The following is a 16,354-nucleotide window of genomic DNA, read 5'->3' as shown; positions in this document are numbered from 1 at the left end:
GCACACAGCTAAAATAACAAAGGAGTGGCTTCAGAACAACTCTGGGACCATTCTTGACTGATTCAGCCAGAGACCTGACCTAAAGCCAATTGAGCATCTCTGGAAATACCTGAAAATGGCTGTCCACCAGCGTTCACCATCCAACCTGACGGAACTGGAAAGGATCTGCAAGGAAGAATGGCAGAGGATCCCCAAATCCAGATGTGAAAAACTTGTTGCATCATTCCCAAGAAGACTCATGGCTGTACTAGCTCTAAAGGGGGCTTCTACTCAATACTGAGCAAACGGTCTGAATACTTATCACCATGTGATATTTCAGTTTTTCTTTTTTAATAAATTAGCAAAAATTTCCACATTTCTGTTTTTTTTCAGTCAAGATGAGGTGCAGAGTGTCCTTTAATGAGAAAATTTTTTTTTTAGAATTTACCAAATGGCTGCAATGAAACAAAGAGTGAAAAATTTAAAGGGGTCTGAATACTTTCCGTACCCACTGTATACTGTAGAATCTGCTTTCTGTGAAATTTTGTTGATTTGAAATATAAACCAAAAATCGCCGCTAAAGGTGTACAAATTTGGTTGTACAAAAATTGACTATTGTCATATATACTGTAGAACTTGGTTTGTGTCAAATTTCTTTGATTTGAAATAAAAATTAAAATTGGCCTGCTACAGGTGTACAAATTTGGTTGTTCAAAAATTGACTATTACCATCAAGTTTTTTTTTTTTTTTTTTACATCAAAAGTTTTCTTTAGTTAACAATCTTTTCAGTAAAATATGTTTCATTTCTTGCAAACTGTACAGTTAAAAAATTAAAATAATGGAGGAAAAAAGGTGGGTTACTTGTCATATATAGTGATGAGCGATTATGTTCGAAAAACGATTACAAGTTTCAAATTCGGCACATTCCGATTCGTGAAACATGAGCATTTTTCTTAAAGTCGGCAAAAATTGGTAAAATTTAGTGAAAAAGTGCAAGAAATTATTGCATTACAACTGAAGTATTTTTAACACTTTCGCTAGCATAGTGGTGGTGCATGATGAGCCGGGAGACATGTTTGATGAGGGGAGGGGCTGGGGAGAGCTCACAGGAGCTCAGAGCAGTGGCGTGCTTGTAATCTTTTTTTTTTTCCCCTAACGTTATGTGTGCAAATCGTGGCTAGCCAATCAGGGCGCTGGAAGCATCCACAATGTCCAGACAAAAGGGCTTATGCCATTGTCTGCTAAAATTACATGTCCCTCTCTATATAAAGAGCGGACATGTTGTGTTAGTGCTATTTTGTGATTATAACAGGTCACAGATGCTGCTGCTGACGGTGCACCTGCATACTGAGAGATTTTAGCTAGTTAGGTAGGCGGTTACTTCTAAGTCAGATAGTTTAGGTAGCTAATGTCCTGTGTGGCTGTGAAATCGACCTTCCAGCAGATTTTTTTTTCTTGTGCCATTACTGAGGTCCACACAAAGACAGCAGGGCACATGTCATAGAAGTTTGTTGTGCAGTGCTTTCTATTGTGCTCCATGCACGAGTACGCCTTTAAAAATCTATTTTTTTCAATTGCTATCGTGATACAGCAAGCCAGAGTAGCGCACCTTGTCATTTTGTGGGGGTGAAATTCAGCTGTGTGCAGTAAAAAAACAATTTTTTTCAGTTGGTAGCAAGAGTAAAAAAAAATATTTTTTCTGTGACAAAAGTGATACAGTACGCCATATGTCACCTTGTCATTTTGTGGTGTTGAAATTCAGCTGCATGCAGGCTGAGTAAAAAAACAAACATTTTTTTTTCCAGTTGCTAACAAGAGTAAAAAGATTTATTTTTTTCTGTGACAAACGTGATACAGTATGCCATATGTGTTAGAACTCTCCTGTTAGGTTTTTTCTAGTTTGCTGGTCACATGACCTTTTTTGCCTATTTAATCCTGCTCCGCCCTCCTGGCCTTGCTGGACTTCATTGTAATTTCTACTCTTAAGTTAGCCTGGTGCTTAGTTGCCTTTCTCAGTCTGTTTAGCTTGGTCTTCAGACCTTTATGTTCTATGTTGTGTGTTTGTCTTTTACTGCAACAATTTCTGCTAGGAGGTGCCCAACTTTATCCCAGTCCCTAGTTCTTGTAGGGATCCCTCCCTTGCATCTATAGGTCTTCGTACAGACTAGCCGAGGACTTTAGCGGGTCTGATCGCAGGATCAGGTTCCCCGTTACATCGTAGGGATCTAGCTTAGTTCTATTGTAGGGACAGATCTCCTTTCTTTCCTTAGTGCTTGTAGCAGATCATAACAGTAAGTCCAGCCCAAAAATATCTCTAAGGAAAGACTTCCAGTTTCCATCATGGTGTCGGTTCAGGATTTGGGTCAACGCCTGCAGAGACTCTCTCTGGAGGTGGCCGAGCTCCAACAACATGTGAGTAGCTGTTCTGGAGCACATTTTGTGGAGCCAAAGGTACGTTTGCCTGATTTATTCTTTGGTGATCAACGGGAATTTTTTTCCTTTAAAAATGCTTGTTTATTGTATTTTTGTTTGAGACCCAGATCCTCTGGTGATGAATCACAGCGCATAGGGTTCATAATGTCACTTTTGTGCAAAGAACCTCAGGGATGGGCCTTTTCTCTCCAACCTAGTGATCCATGCTTTAGATCAGTGGATAGTTTTTTTTCTGCTTTGGGTTTGTTGTATGATGATCCTGATCGTGTCTCATCAGCTGAGACTGAATTAAGACATTTGAGGCAGGGATCGGGTAATGTGGAAAAATATTGTTCTCACTTCCGTCGGTGGTCTGCCCAGGTGGGGTGGAACAATTCAGCTTTGAAAAGTTTGTTTCTTGCTGGGCTAGGTGAAAGGGTTAAGGATTTGCTGATTGCTTATCCCACACCGGGAAACTTGCAGGAGGCTATGCAATTAGCTATACGGGTGGACAGGAGACTGCGTGCAAGGGTTAATGAAAGTAAATCCTCTGCCATGTCAGCTCCGAGTCTTGAGAGGGTCTGTACTGACATTGGAGAGCCAATGGAGATCGGGGTGATGGCACCCCGCTCTCAGGAAAAAGACCGCAGATCTTCTGAAGGTTTGTGCTTTTATTGCGGAAAATCTGATCATTTTATTAAGAACTGTGTACTTCGTATGAACAAAGAAAAAAAAAAGGTCAGTTACGCCCGTATTGCCTGTTTAAATTCTAAGGGGGTATTTCTTTCTGCTACTACCACTGCTCAGGAAAAATTAATTGAATTTCGGATATTTGTGGATTGTGGTTCTACTCTGAATGTGATTGATGGGGGATTCTTGGAAAAACTTCAATTAAAACCCAAACTTTTGTCATCCCCTATTGCTGTGGTTTCTGTCGATGGCTCCCCCTTGAAGAGTGTTACTCACAAGGTCTGTGAATTTCCCCTCACTATTAATGGTGTTCATCAAGAAAATTTGGATTTGGTGGTATTAAATAATTTGCCTTCTCCAGTAATTTTGGGGTTACCCTGGTTAAAATTGCACAATCCTGTACTGGATTGGTCTATCAATGAAATTAAGTCCTGGAGTCCTAAGTGTTATGACAAGTGTTGTAACGGACGTATTGCTGCAGTGGAAAAAGGGGAATTACCTGTACCTATTCTGGATTTTTGGAGAGTTTTTTCTGAGGAGGAGTCACAAATATTGCCTCCCCATAGAGACTATGATTGTACCATTGAATTTGTCCCTGGAGCGACTCTTCCTAAAAGTCGTTTATTTAATCTTACTATTCCTGAGAGAAATGCTTTGGAGGAATACATACAGACAAGCTTGGCCGCCGGTCACATTAGGCCTTCCAAGTCTCCTGTGGCTGTTGGATTTTCTTTTGTTAAAAAAAAGGACGGTGGTTTACGTCCTTGTCTGGACTTTCGTGAGATTAATAAAATTACTGTACGCAATCCTTACCCACTGCCATTGATTCCTGATTTGTTTAACCAGTTAGTGGGGGCCAAGTGGTTCTCTAAAATTGATCTCCGGGGGGCATACAATTTGTTGCGCATGAAGGAGGGTGATGAATGGAAGACTGCTTTTAACACTCCTGTGGGTCATTTTGAGAACCTGGTTATGCCTTTTGGTCTTACCAATGCTCCAGCATTTTTTCAGAATCTTATTAATGACATCCTTAGACCTTTGATCGGCAAAAATGTGGTTGTGTATTTGGATGACATTTTGATTTATTCGCCTGATCTGGAGTCTCATTGGCGGAGCGTACGTGAGGTATTACAGTTATTAATTGACAATTCGCTTTTTGCTAAGCTAGAGAAATGTGAGTTTGCTGTACAGAGAATTAGTTTTTTGGGCTACATTATCTCCAGCGAAGGCTTTGAGATGGACCCTGTGAAGGTTCAGGCGGTTCAGGAATGACCTAGGCCTATTGGTTTGAAATCGATACAGAGGTTTTTGGGTTTCGCCAATTATTACAGAAAATTCATTAAAAAATTTTCTATTATTGTCAAACCACTGACCGAACTCACAAGGAAAGGTGCTAATGCGGTTCAGTTGACTACTGAGGCCATTGAAGCTTTTGTGTTTCTAAAGGAGAGGTTCAGCTCTGCTCCTATCCTTATGCAGCCTGATGTGACTAAGCCGTTTTTGGTTGAGGTTGATGCTTCTTCGGTGGGGGTCGGTGCGGTGTTGTCTCAGAAAAACAAGGATGGAGTACATCCCTGTGCTTTTTTTTCAAAAAAATTTTCTGAGACTGAACTTAATTACGATATTGGTAATCGGGAATTGCTGGCTATTAAACTCGCATTTGAACACTGGTGTCATCTCTTGGAAGGTGCTGAATTTCCCATTCAGGTTTTCACTGATCATAAAAATCTGATCTATCTTGATGCTGCCAAGCGCTTGAATGCCCGTCAGGCTAGGTGGGCACTTTTTTTCTCGCGGTTTAATTTTTCCGTTACTTACATCCCGGGTACCAAGAATGTTAAAGCTGATGCTTTGTCTCGCAGCTTTTCTCCCATGGTCGGTGCTGAGGAGGAGGGGAGCATTTTACAAGAAGGTGTTGTGATTGCTGCATTGGACTCCGTTTTGGAAGATGAGATTCTTAAAGTACAGGAGAATGCCCCATCTAACACTCCCCATGGGAGGTTGTTTGTGCCTAGGACCTTTAGGAGAGATTTGTTTGTTGAGTGTCATGAGTCTCGGTTGGCAGGTCATCCAAGAATTTCTGAGACCAAGAGACTTGTGGGTCGCAGTTTTTGGTGGTCTGGATGGCAGAAGGAAGTCATTAAGTGGGTGCGTCAATGTACGGTGTGTGCTAGATCTAAGTCTTCACATACTCCTGCAGCGGGGTTGCTTTGCCCTCTGGAGGTTCCTAGTGCAGCTTGGACACATCTGGCTATGGACTTTATTACTGACCTTCCCCCCTCTGAGGGTTTCACAGTCATCTGGGTGGTCGTGGACCGTTTTAGCAAGATGTGTCACTTGGTTCCTTTCATCAAACTGCCCTGCGCTAAGACACTAAGGCCTTTGTCAAGGAAATTGTCAGACAACATGGCGTTCCTACTGACATTGTTTCGGATAGGGGACCTCAGTTCGTGGCTCGTTTTTGGAGTGCTTTTTGTGACAGGTTGGGAGTTCATTTGTCGTTTTCATCCGGATATCATCCTGAGTCTAATGGCCAGACACAAAGGAAGATTCAGGATGTTGAGCAGTTCTTGCGTTGTTTTGTGGCAGACAATCAGGAGGGGTGGTCTGAGTTTCTGCCACTTGCTGAATTTGCTCTTAACAACCATACATCCTCTTCTGCTGGTTGTTCGCCTTTTTTTTGTTGTTCTGGGAGACATCCGTCTTTTGGGTCATTCTCCAAATTGGTATCGGCTGTGCCTGAGGAGGAGAGTTTTTCCGGTGACTTGGAGAGAGTTTGGACGGATGTGCGTGGTAATCTTCAGGAGGCTAACAAAAAATCTAAGAGGTACTTTGATAGGAAACGGCAAGAGGTTTTGTTTTCTATTGGTGACATGGTTTGGTTGTCCTCTAAGAATCTGCGGTTGAGGATTCCTTCTAAAAAATTGGGTCCCAAGTTTGTAGGGCCCTTTAAGGTGCTTCAGGTAGTTAACCAATCTGCTGTTAGGTTGGAGGTTCCTACCTCCTGGAAGATTAATCCGGTGTTTCATGTTTCTCTGTTGAAAAGAGCTTGTGTGTCGGATGAAGACGTCTCTGCCACTGTTCCTCCGGTGGTGGAGGACGGGGAATACGAAATTTCCCGCATCCTAAATTCTAGACGGTATAGAGGGAGTTTGCAGTATCTCGTCGCTTGGAAAGGTTTCGGACCCGAGGATAACTCATGGGTGAGGGCGGATGATGTTTCTGCTTCCAGACTTGTCAGAGCATTTCACAGGAGGTTTCCTGACAAGCCTGGGCCTAGGGGATCCGGAGGATCCTCTTAGAAGAGGGGGTACTGTTAGAACTCTCCTGTTAGGTTTTTTCTAGTTTGCTGGTCACATGACCTTTTTTGCCTATTTAATCCTGCTCCGCCCTCCTGGCCTTGCTGGACTTCATTGTAATTTCTACTCTTAAGTTAGCTTGGTGCTTAGTTACCTTTCTCAGTCTGTTTAGCTTGGTCTTCGGACCTTTATGTTCTATGTTGTGTGTTTGTCTTTTACTGCTACAATTTCTGCTAGGAGGTGCCCAACTTTATCCCAGTCCCTAGTTCTTGTAGGGATCCCTCCCTTGCATCTATAGGTCTTCGTACAGACTAGCCGAGGACTTTAGTGGGTCTGATCGCAGGATCAGGTTCCCCGTTACATTGTAGGGATCTAGCTTAGTTCTATTGTAGGGACAGATCTCTTTTCTTTCCTTAGTGCTTGTAGCAGATCATAACAATATGTCACCTTGTCATTTTGTGGCATTGAAATTCAACTGTTTGCAGACTGAGTAAAAAAAAACAATTTTTTTGAGTTGCTAGCAAAAGTAAAAAAATATTTTTTTTTCTGAGACAATCGTGATACAGTACACCATAAGCCACCTTGTCATTTTGTGCCGTTGAAATTCAGCTGTATGCAGAGTAAAAAAATCTATTTTTTTGTGAGTAACATGAAACAGCACGCCATAGGCCACCTTGTCATTTTGTGGTGGTGAAATTAAGCTGCATGCAGAGTAATAAACTCTTTTTTTCTGTGACAAACGTGATTTAGCAGGCTAGATCTGAGTTTGAAATTGTTTGGAGCATATCTTCTCTGTTATACAGGCCTCAACCACGCTAAAAAATAAATTTCTTCTGTTACTAACGTGAAACAGTAGGGGAGATCTCAGTTTGAAATTGTTTGGAGCATATTTTGTATGTTATACAGGCCTCATCCACACAAAAAAATATTTTCTTCTGTTACTAACGTGATACAGTAGGGGACATCTCAGGGTGCCAAGGGAGCGTGGATTAGTGCGATTGAGGGGGGCTGGTAATACCAGAGAAACAGTCAGTGAAGGTGCAAGAGCTTTGGAACAAATGGAGGAGGAAGAGGTGATGGGCGAGCAACTGTCAGGAGATGAAGAGGATAATCATCCCCTCTCTGTTGTTCATGGTTGGTGGGAGGGGACAGAGGAATCAAGAATCAGAGTTACCCAGTCACCAACACAGCATGGGCTTAAACCTCATGGAAGAGCCTGCCATATGAGTGCCTTCTGACTGCAACATGATCCCCACATACAGTAGTTATGATTCAAAATAGTGCTGACTACTGGGTTTCCACTCTGTTAGATCCACATTATAAGAGTAAATTTTGCCAGATGCTGTAGTATTGAAACACGCTTTTACACTTCGTTAAGAGAGGTTTTCCCCAAGACAGCAGTGAGGCACACAGTGTGCATCGCAGCTCTACACTTCCAACCTCAGGCACATCAATTCATCAATGCCAAAATGTTAGCAGCAGCAATGTAAGAGGCAGAAGCAATTTCTGTGAGTCCTTTCACACATTTTTTAGACAAGTTCGTGCACCAGCACAACAGAGTACAAGTATGACATGTGGTGAACGACTGGAGAGGATGGTGCAGAAGTATCTAGAACTCAATATCAATACCATCAGGGAGGGTTTGAACCCTTTGACATTTTGGACTTCAAAAATGGATGAGTGGCCTGAGCTCGCCTGTTACGCCTTGGAGATTTTATCATGCTCGGCAGCCAGCATTCTCTCAGAACATGTCTTCAGCGCTGCTAGTGGGGTCCTCATGGATAAACACAGCCGGATGTTCCCTGAAAGTGTAGACTGCCTAACTTTCATCAAGATGAACAAGTCATGGATCTCCAAGGACATTTGCACCCCATTCGCAGACTGTACACACTAGGCGATACTGTACTTTTTAATTTGCTGCACTGATCTCGCATAATTGCATTTTATGATATGTTTAGTGTGGCTTCTGTGCCTGCTATTGCTGCTGCTGCAGATGTTAACACTAATTTTTTGAAATGTGAACACTCCGGATTGGGTCTCCATCTGCTGGGTTGGCGGTAGTGGAAGAAGTGTCGGTCCCCATTATACTAGTTCTACTCTAGTGAAATTGATGCCACTTCGGTGGTGTCAGGCTCTAATTTTTTTTAATGTGAACACTCCTAATTGGGTCTCCATCTGCTGGGTTGGCTGTAGTGGAAAAGGTGTTGGTCCCCATTATACTAGTTCTACTCTACAGAAATTGATGCCAGTTCGGTGGCGTCAGGCCTTCATTTTTTTTAATTCGAAGACTCCTGATTGGGTCTCCATCTGCTGGGTTGGTTGTAGTGGAAGAGGTGTCGGTCCCAATTATAATAGTTATGCTGTAGTGAAATTAATTCTTTGATGCAGGTGTTGTACTCACAGGGGTACACAGACATGATGAAATCGAAATTGTTTTTTTTACTTCCGTGGTATGTAAAGCAGGCTACATCTCAGCTTTAAATTTTATGGTGCAGATATTGTTCTCTACACAGGGGTACACATGATGAAATCGAAATTGGTTTTCTTACTACCGTGGTATATAAAGCATGCTACATCTCAGCTTTAAATTCTTTGGTGCAGATATTGTTCTCCACACAGGGTTACACATGATGAAATTGAAATTGTTTTTCTTACTACCATGGTATATAAAGCATTCTACATCTCAGCTTCAAATTCTTTGGTGCAGATATTGTTCTCCACACAGGGGTGCACATGATAAAATTGAAATTGGTTTTCTTACTATCGTGGTATATAAAGCAGGCTACATCTCAGCTTTAAATTCTTTGTTGCAGATATTATTCTCACAGGGGTACACAGACATGATAAAATCAAAATTGGTTTTCTTACTACCGTGGTATATAAAGCAGGCTACATTTCAGGTTTAAATTCTTTGGTGCAAATATTGTTCTCCATACAAGGGAAAAAATATGAAGTAGGGTCTGAGCAGCTTCCTGATCCTCATCACCAGACATTAAACCCTGGGGGGGACAGGTGATCTTGATGAGATTTAGATACCCGAGGGTCACGTGGACTGTATTGTGCTGTCAGGATAAGTAGAGGAGGAGGGTGACTCTCAGGGTGAGGACTGGGATAACACATTGGATGATGATGAGGTTGTGGATCCCACTTGGTGTGAACCTAGAGGTATGCAGCTGATTAGCTCATCTGAGGAGGTGAAGGAGGAGGAAGACAAGGAGGTTACGTTGCATCCTAAGGTGCAGAAATGGAGTGATGCAACCACGAAGAACACTGTATCCTTAGTAGAGATGAGCGGTGTTCGACTCGAACTGCTCGCCAATCTCAAATTCGAGCTGTTTTGGGCGGTGTTCGAGCCGTTCGGCGACCACGAACAATTTGAAAAAAATTTGGCTGTTCGAGGTTATGTTCGATAACTGTTCGTGCACCAAAATCATAACTGGATTTTTTTCTCAGTAATGCTGAAAATTAATGTTAATACGCTGTTTGAGTGTACAGCGGGGCGGGGGGAGGGGCAGGGGTTGAATCTCTGCATAAATAATGAAGATCTCCATTTTTTTTTCTCTTTCCCGCATTTACAGTGGGGAGGTGCAATCTGTCAGCCTATCAGCAGCGCACACACGGAGCGAACTGCTTTTTTTCACACAAGCAAGGGCATGTGTCATTGGCAGTGTATGTCACATGTCCCAGCCATTTTCCCCGTCGCCACCATTTTCTCACTGCTGCAGCTGCGTGTTAGACGGCACCGCTGTTGCTGTGTGCGCTATACTTTCAGTGTTAATTTCAAGCCAATTTTCGCACAAATCTACAGATAGCTTGGGAGTAGGGAATAGTTGTGATTGCAGTCATTTTGAGGACTAGGTTACATAATTTCCTACAACTTTTATCAGGCAGGTCTGTGCTCTTAAATAGATAGGTTGGGAGTAAAGACTAATTGTAATTGCAGTCCTTTTGAGAGCTAGGTTACATCAGTTCCTATCACTTTTATCAGGCAGGTCTGTGCTCTTAAATAGATAGGTTGGGAGTAAAGACTAATTGTAATTGCAGTCCTTTTGAGGGCTAGGTTATATCAGTTCCTATCACTTTTTGCCAGGCAGGTGTGTGGGACTTGTTCTATTAGTCCATCTATACTAACCTCCACCAGGTTGCAAATTCAAAATAATTTTTATCTGCATCTAGCTCTGAAAAAATATTTGGGCTTGGGCTTGTAGCAGTGTGTGGGACTTGTTATATTAGTCCATCTATACTAACCTCCACCAGGTTGCAAATTCAAAATAATTTTTATCTGCATCTAGCTGTGAAAAAATATTTGGGCTTGTAGCAGTGTATGGGACTTGTTCTATTAGTCCATCTATACTAACCTCCACCAGGTTGCAAATTCAAAATAATTTTTATCTGCATCTAACCCAGCCAATACTTTTGGGCTAATACCACAGTTTGGCCACTCAGCTCTGCTCGGTTCCCATCCATTGTTTTTTGTGCAAACAACTCCAGAGATGTCAATTAGTTAACCACCAAAATGAGTGGAAAAAGGCCTGCTGCTGGTGGAAAGGGGAATAGGCTTGTTGGGAAGGGAAAAAAAGGTTGTGTCTGTGGGGTAGGTGTTAAAGCAACAGTAACATCTGCAGAAGGAAGACCATCTTCCAGCCAAACTAAGATGTCTACTTCTTTTAGCGTACAATGTGATAAGATCCCTTTCTTACAGCCACGCCAATCACTACAAATTCCAGATGAGGCACAAGAACAGCAGGTGCTTCAACGGATATCAAGTGCTCCTTTAAGTGGGCTCTCCTCCACCTCAACATCACAAATACTCCAGTCCTCAGAGGTGTCACCCCAATCGCACTTGCTTCCTCACAGCTCCCAAGTCTCCAGCTGCCCGTCTGAGTATGGGGTAGAACAGATGGTTGAGTCTGCAGAGCTGTTTACTCATACTATAGCCTGGGAATCAGAGGTCGGCTCCAGAGCTTCTGTGAATCCAGACGAGGAAATGATCTGCACTGATGCCCAGAAGCTTTATGAGTCGGATCCAGGACCAGACGCAGAAGGTTCTGACCATAATGTAGCCCCTCGTTCCCAAACTGTAACTCCTGTTGGTGGAGACAATGAGGAAGACGATGATGAGACTTAAATACCTGATTGGAGCGACAACTTGAGTTTTTTGTCAGGGCAGGAAGAGGTTGGCTCTGAGGACGACGGGTGTGATAACACACAGGGTGATGATGATGAGGTTGGAGATCCCACTTACTGTCAACCCACAGTCAGCCAGTCGATGAGGTCAGCAGAGGAGGTGGAGGAGGATGCTAGTGACGACGAGGTCAGGTTGCGCCTTCCTGGACAGAGACATAGCACTGGAAGCACTTCAACAACTGCATCCTCAAACACAACTCTGCCTCTGACCAGAAGTCATGGTGGCTCTTCTGGTCGCATGGGTGCTAAGCCTTGCATAGCCTGGGCATTTTTTTAGATCGATAAGGATGACCCAACTCGTGTTATCTGTAACATTTGTCAGCAAAAGCTAAGTAGAGGCCAAAAAATACATAGTTTGAGTGCTTCATGCATGAACCGGCACATGGATATGAAGCATAAGTTGCACTGGGAAGCTCACTGTGCTAAAATGCGGCCTAGCCGGCCGGGCCAACCACAATCTGCCACATCTTGTGCATCCGTGGCCTCTTCATCCTCTGTGACTGGGGGGACGCAGACCTGCCACCTCTTTAACCGTAGCAGCCAGCGTGATTGGCAGGTCATCATTTTCTTTGGAGGTGGAAACACCAGCTGGTGTTCAGAGCTGTCCGACATCGATAGCACCACCTTTGGAAAAAGGCAACCTAACATGTTCGCCTGCATCTTCCTCACAGACCGACAGTTTGCCGGGGACACCCTTCTCAACCCCGTCTAAGCACAACAGCCAGCCCTCGGTCCCTCAGATGTGGACAAGTAAAAGACCATTTCCTCCTAGCCATGAGAAAGCTAACAGGTTGAATTTCACCATCTGCAAGCTCTTGGCTACAGAAATGCTGCCTTTCCGCCTGGTGGACACAGAGGATTTTCGAGACCTTATGTCTGTCGCAGTGCCCCAGTACCAGATGCCCAGTCGGCACTACTTCTCAAAGAAAGGTGTGCCTGCGCTCCACCAGCATGTCGCACACAACATCACCGCTTCTTTGAGAAACTCTGTGTGTGACAGGGTGCATTTCACCACAGACACTTGGACGAGTAGGCATGGACAGGGGCGTTACATGTCGCTGACTGGGCACTGGGTAACTATGGTGACAGCAGGACAAGGGGCGGCTGTCCAAGTCTTACCGTTCCCACGAGTTGTGTGTCAATCCTCTTTATCTCGAAGTTCTTCCACTGCTTCTGCCTCCTCAACCTCCTCTCGGTCCTCCACCTGCACCCAAAGCCTGTCTGGTCATGCCACTAGCTTTCTAACTGCGCAGTAGGGACCCTGCACACCTCCTTACTATGCTGGCAGCAGGGCTCAACGTCATCAGGCGGTTTTTACTTTGAAATGTCTGGGAAATATGAGTCACACAGCTGAGGAGTTGTGGTCAGCTCTGGAGAGCCAGTTTCATGAATGGTTGTCTCCATTGGACCTGAAACCAGGGAAGGCCGTGTGCGACAATGCTGCAAACCTGGGTGCGGCCCTTCGCCGGGTCAAGGTCACTCACGTGCCTTGTAAGCCTCATGTGTTGAACCTGGTTGTCCAGCAATTTTTAGCCCACTATCCCGGACTAAATGGCCTTCTGCAGAGGGCACGGGCGCTGTGTGCTCACTTCCGCCGTTTGCATCCCGCAGCTCAGTGACTTACATCTGTGGCAGCACCGACAAGCCCTGGTGCAATACGTTGTCACGTATAGCCTGGGCCAAAGAGATCCAGAGGTGGGGCAAATCACGCTGGAGGAGTGGTCTCAGATCAGGGACCTATGCACCCTTCTGCACAGTTTTGAAATGGCGACGAAGATGTTTAGTGCTGACGATGCCATTATTAGCATGACTATTCCGGTGATTTACATGCTGGAGCACATGTTAAACAGAATTTGGAGTCAGGTGGTGGCACAAGAGGAGGTGGAGGAAGTAGAGGAGGAAGAGTTGTATGCGGAAGGGCTAACATCTGCAAGGTCCAGACGGTCGGCAGCACCAAGGCGGCAGGCATGTGAGGGTGGGGGAGATGGTTTTACCAGGGCGCATAGTAGCAGCCAAACTAGTGAGGAAGGTGCAGGAGCCCAGGAAGAAGTGGAGGACGAACTGATGGAAGACTCATCAGATTAGGGAGACCTTGATCACATTTCTGTTGTGCGAGGTTGGGGGGAGAGGGCAGAGGAAGGAAGCATGATTGTTACCTCGCCACCAACACAACAGGGACTTGGTGCTCCTGGATGCGCAAGACACATGAGTGCCTTCTTGCTGCATTACCTGCAACATGACCCTCAAATTGTGAGAATTAGAAATAATCCTGACTACTGGGTTGCCACACTGTTAGATCCCCGGTACAAAAGTAAATTTGCAGAAATTATTCCTGCCATAGAAAGAGATGCACGCATGCAGGAGTATCAGCAGAGACTGTTGCAGAATCTTACATGTGCTTTTCCCCAAAACACTAGTGGTGCACGTAGTGAATCTCACAGTTCCAACTTGCCAACCGTGGGACCGTCGAGTGTTCAGCCCTCAAAACGTAACAAGAACACAGTATCTGCTGGTAAGATCAATTTTGCGGAATCATTTCACCACTTTTTTAGCCCATCCTTTGCAAGGCCACAGGAGACAAGAAGTCTGACACATAGTCAACGCCTAGAGACGATGGTACAGGAGTATCTCCAAGTAAACATTGAAGCCATGACTGTGTCACTGGACCCTTGCTCTTTTTGGGCTTCCAATCTGGATAAATGGCCGGAGCTCGCAATTTACGCCTTGGAGATCTTGTCATGCCCCGCAGCCAGCGCTCTGTCTGAACGTGTGTTCAGTGCTGCTGGTGGTGTGCTGACCGATAAGCGCACGCGGCTCTCCACTGATAATGTAGACAGACTCACATTCTTAAAGATGAACAAATCATGGATATGAAACGACTTTTCTACCCCTGCGTCATCCTGGGTAGAGTAAAAGCTTGATGATTTGTTAAAATCACCTCACCAACCGTTTTAAGCTTTCAAATTACTAATCATGCTTATCTGTATCTTGGCTGGAAAATAATTTGGGCCTTGTAGCAGTGTGCAGTACTGATTCTATTAGGCCATCTATATTAAGCTCCACCAGCTTTCAAATTAATAATAATTTTTAGCTGCATCTAGCCCGGAAAATAATTTTGGGGCTCCTAGATGCGCAAGACACATGAGTGCCTTCTTGCTGCACTACCTGCAACATGACCCTCAGATTGTCAGCATTCAAAATAATCCTGACTACTGGGTTGCCACACTCTTAGATCCCCCACACTCTTCGATCAACCTTTTCATTTTAATAAAGAACAAAAAAATGGTCATTTTTTAAATTATAAGCATTAGCAGGTTATTAGAAACTGAAATCAAACAGTTATCAACTCAAAACTTTATTCTAGGTGATGTTACATTTGCACATAGGACCCCTTGTTCGAACGGAGCTTCTGAACTCTCTCGTCCATTGAATTTGTCAGGTTTTGGATGGTTTCTGCTTCAATTGTTTTGCATGAGGACAGAATACCCTCCCAGAGCTGTTGCTTAGATGTGAACTGCCTCCCGCCATCATAGACACTCCTTTTGATGATGCTCTAGAGGTTCTCAATGGGGTTGAGGTCAGGGGAGCATGGGGTTCACACCATAAGTTTGTCCCCTTCTATGCCCATATCAGCCAGAGATGCAGATGTGTTATATGCAGCATGAGACGGTGCATTATCATGCATGAAAATGATCTTGCTGCGGAATACACGGTTCTTCTTCTTGAACCATGGCAGGAAGTGCTGTTTGAGAAACTCCACATACATTATGGAGTTCATCTTTACCCCTTCAGGGATCCGAAAGGGGCCGACAATCTCTCTCCCCATGATTCCAGCCCAAAACATTACTCCACCTCCTCCTTGTTGGCGCCGTAGCCGTGTTTGCATGGGGTGTCCATCAACCAGCCATCCTCCACTCCATCCATCTGGACCATCGAGCGTTGCACGGCACTCATCCGTGAATAAAACAGTTTTGAAGTCAGTCTTCATGTATTGTTTGGCCCACTGGAGCCGTTTCTGCTTGTGTACAGTGAATAGAGGAGGTCGACAGGATGGCTTACGCACAGCTGCAAACCTCTGAAGGACCCTGCATCTTGTTGTTCGGGGGATGTTGGAGGCACCAGCAGCTTTAAAAACTTGTCTGCTGCTATGACAAGGCTTTTTTGCCACTGCTCTTTTAACCTGACGTAATTACCTGTAGGAAAGAGTCCTCAATTTTCCCTTATCAGCACTCACACGTGTGTACTGTGAATCAGCTACATACTTCTTGATTGTGCGATGATCAGGATGAAGTGTCTTGGCAATGTTGATTGTAGTCATGCCTTGACCTAAACACTCCACAATTTGTTGCTTCTCAGCTGCCGACACATCCTTTTTCTTTCCCACTTTGGCAGAAAATGTAGGCTGCTTAAAAATGTGGGACAGCCTTCTTAAGTAGTCTTGCCTTTCATTGGACACACCTGCCAAACTAATTAGCACAGGTGTCTGCAATTGCTTACAGTGATATAAAGAGCCCTGACACACATCACCATCAATGAGTTTAACTGACAAATAGTGTTGAGCCACCCCCGTAGTGTTCGAGTTCGGTTCGTCGAACACCCGTGTGTTCGCCGAACTGTTCGTCGAACTGTTCGTCGAACACCTTCGAACACCGTTAAAACCAATGGCAGGCAAACAAAAACACATAGAAACACATAGAAAACACCTTCAAAAGTGTCCAAAAGCTGTCAAACTGCTCAGAAGACATAACTAACACATGGAAAAGTGACAAGTACATATAGTCATGCG

The sequence above is a fragment of the Phyllobates terribilis genome, unplaced genomic scaffold (assembly GCF_046119375.1).
Source record: "Phyllobates terribilis strain yellow unplaced genomic scaffold, ASM4611937v1 Scaffold_1__5_contigs__length_1240528914, whole genome shotgun sequence".
NCBI lineage: Eukaryota > Metazoa > Chordata > Amphibia > Anura > Dendrobatidae > Phyllobates > Phyllobates terribilis.
This window is presented reverse-complemented; position numbering follows the sequence as displayed.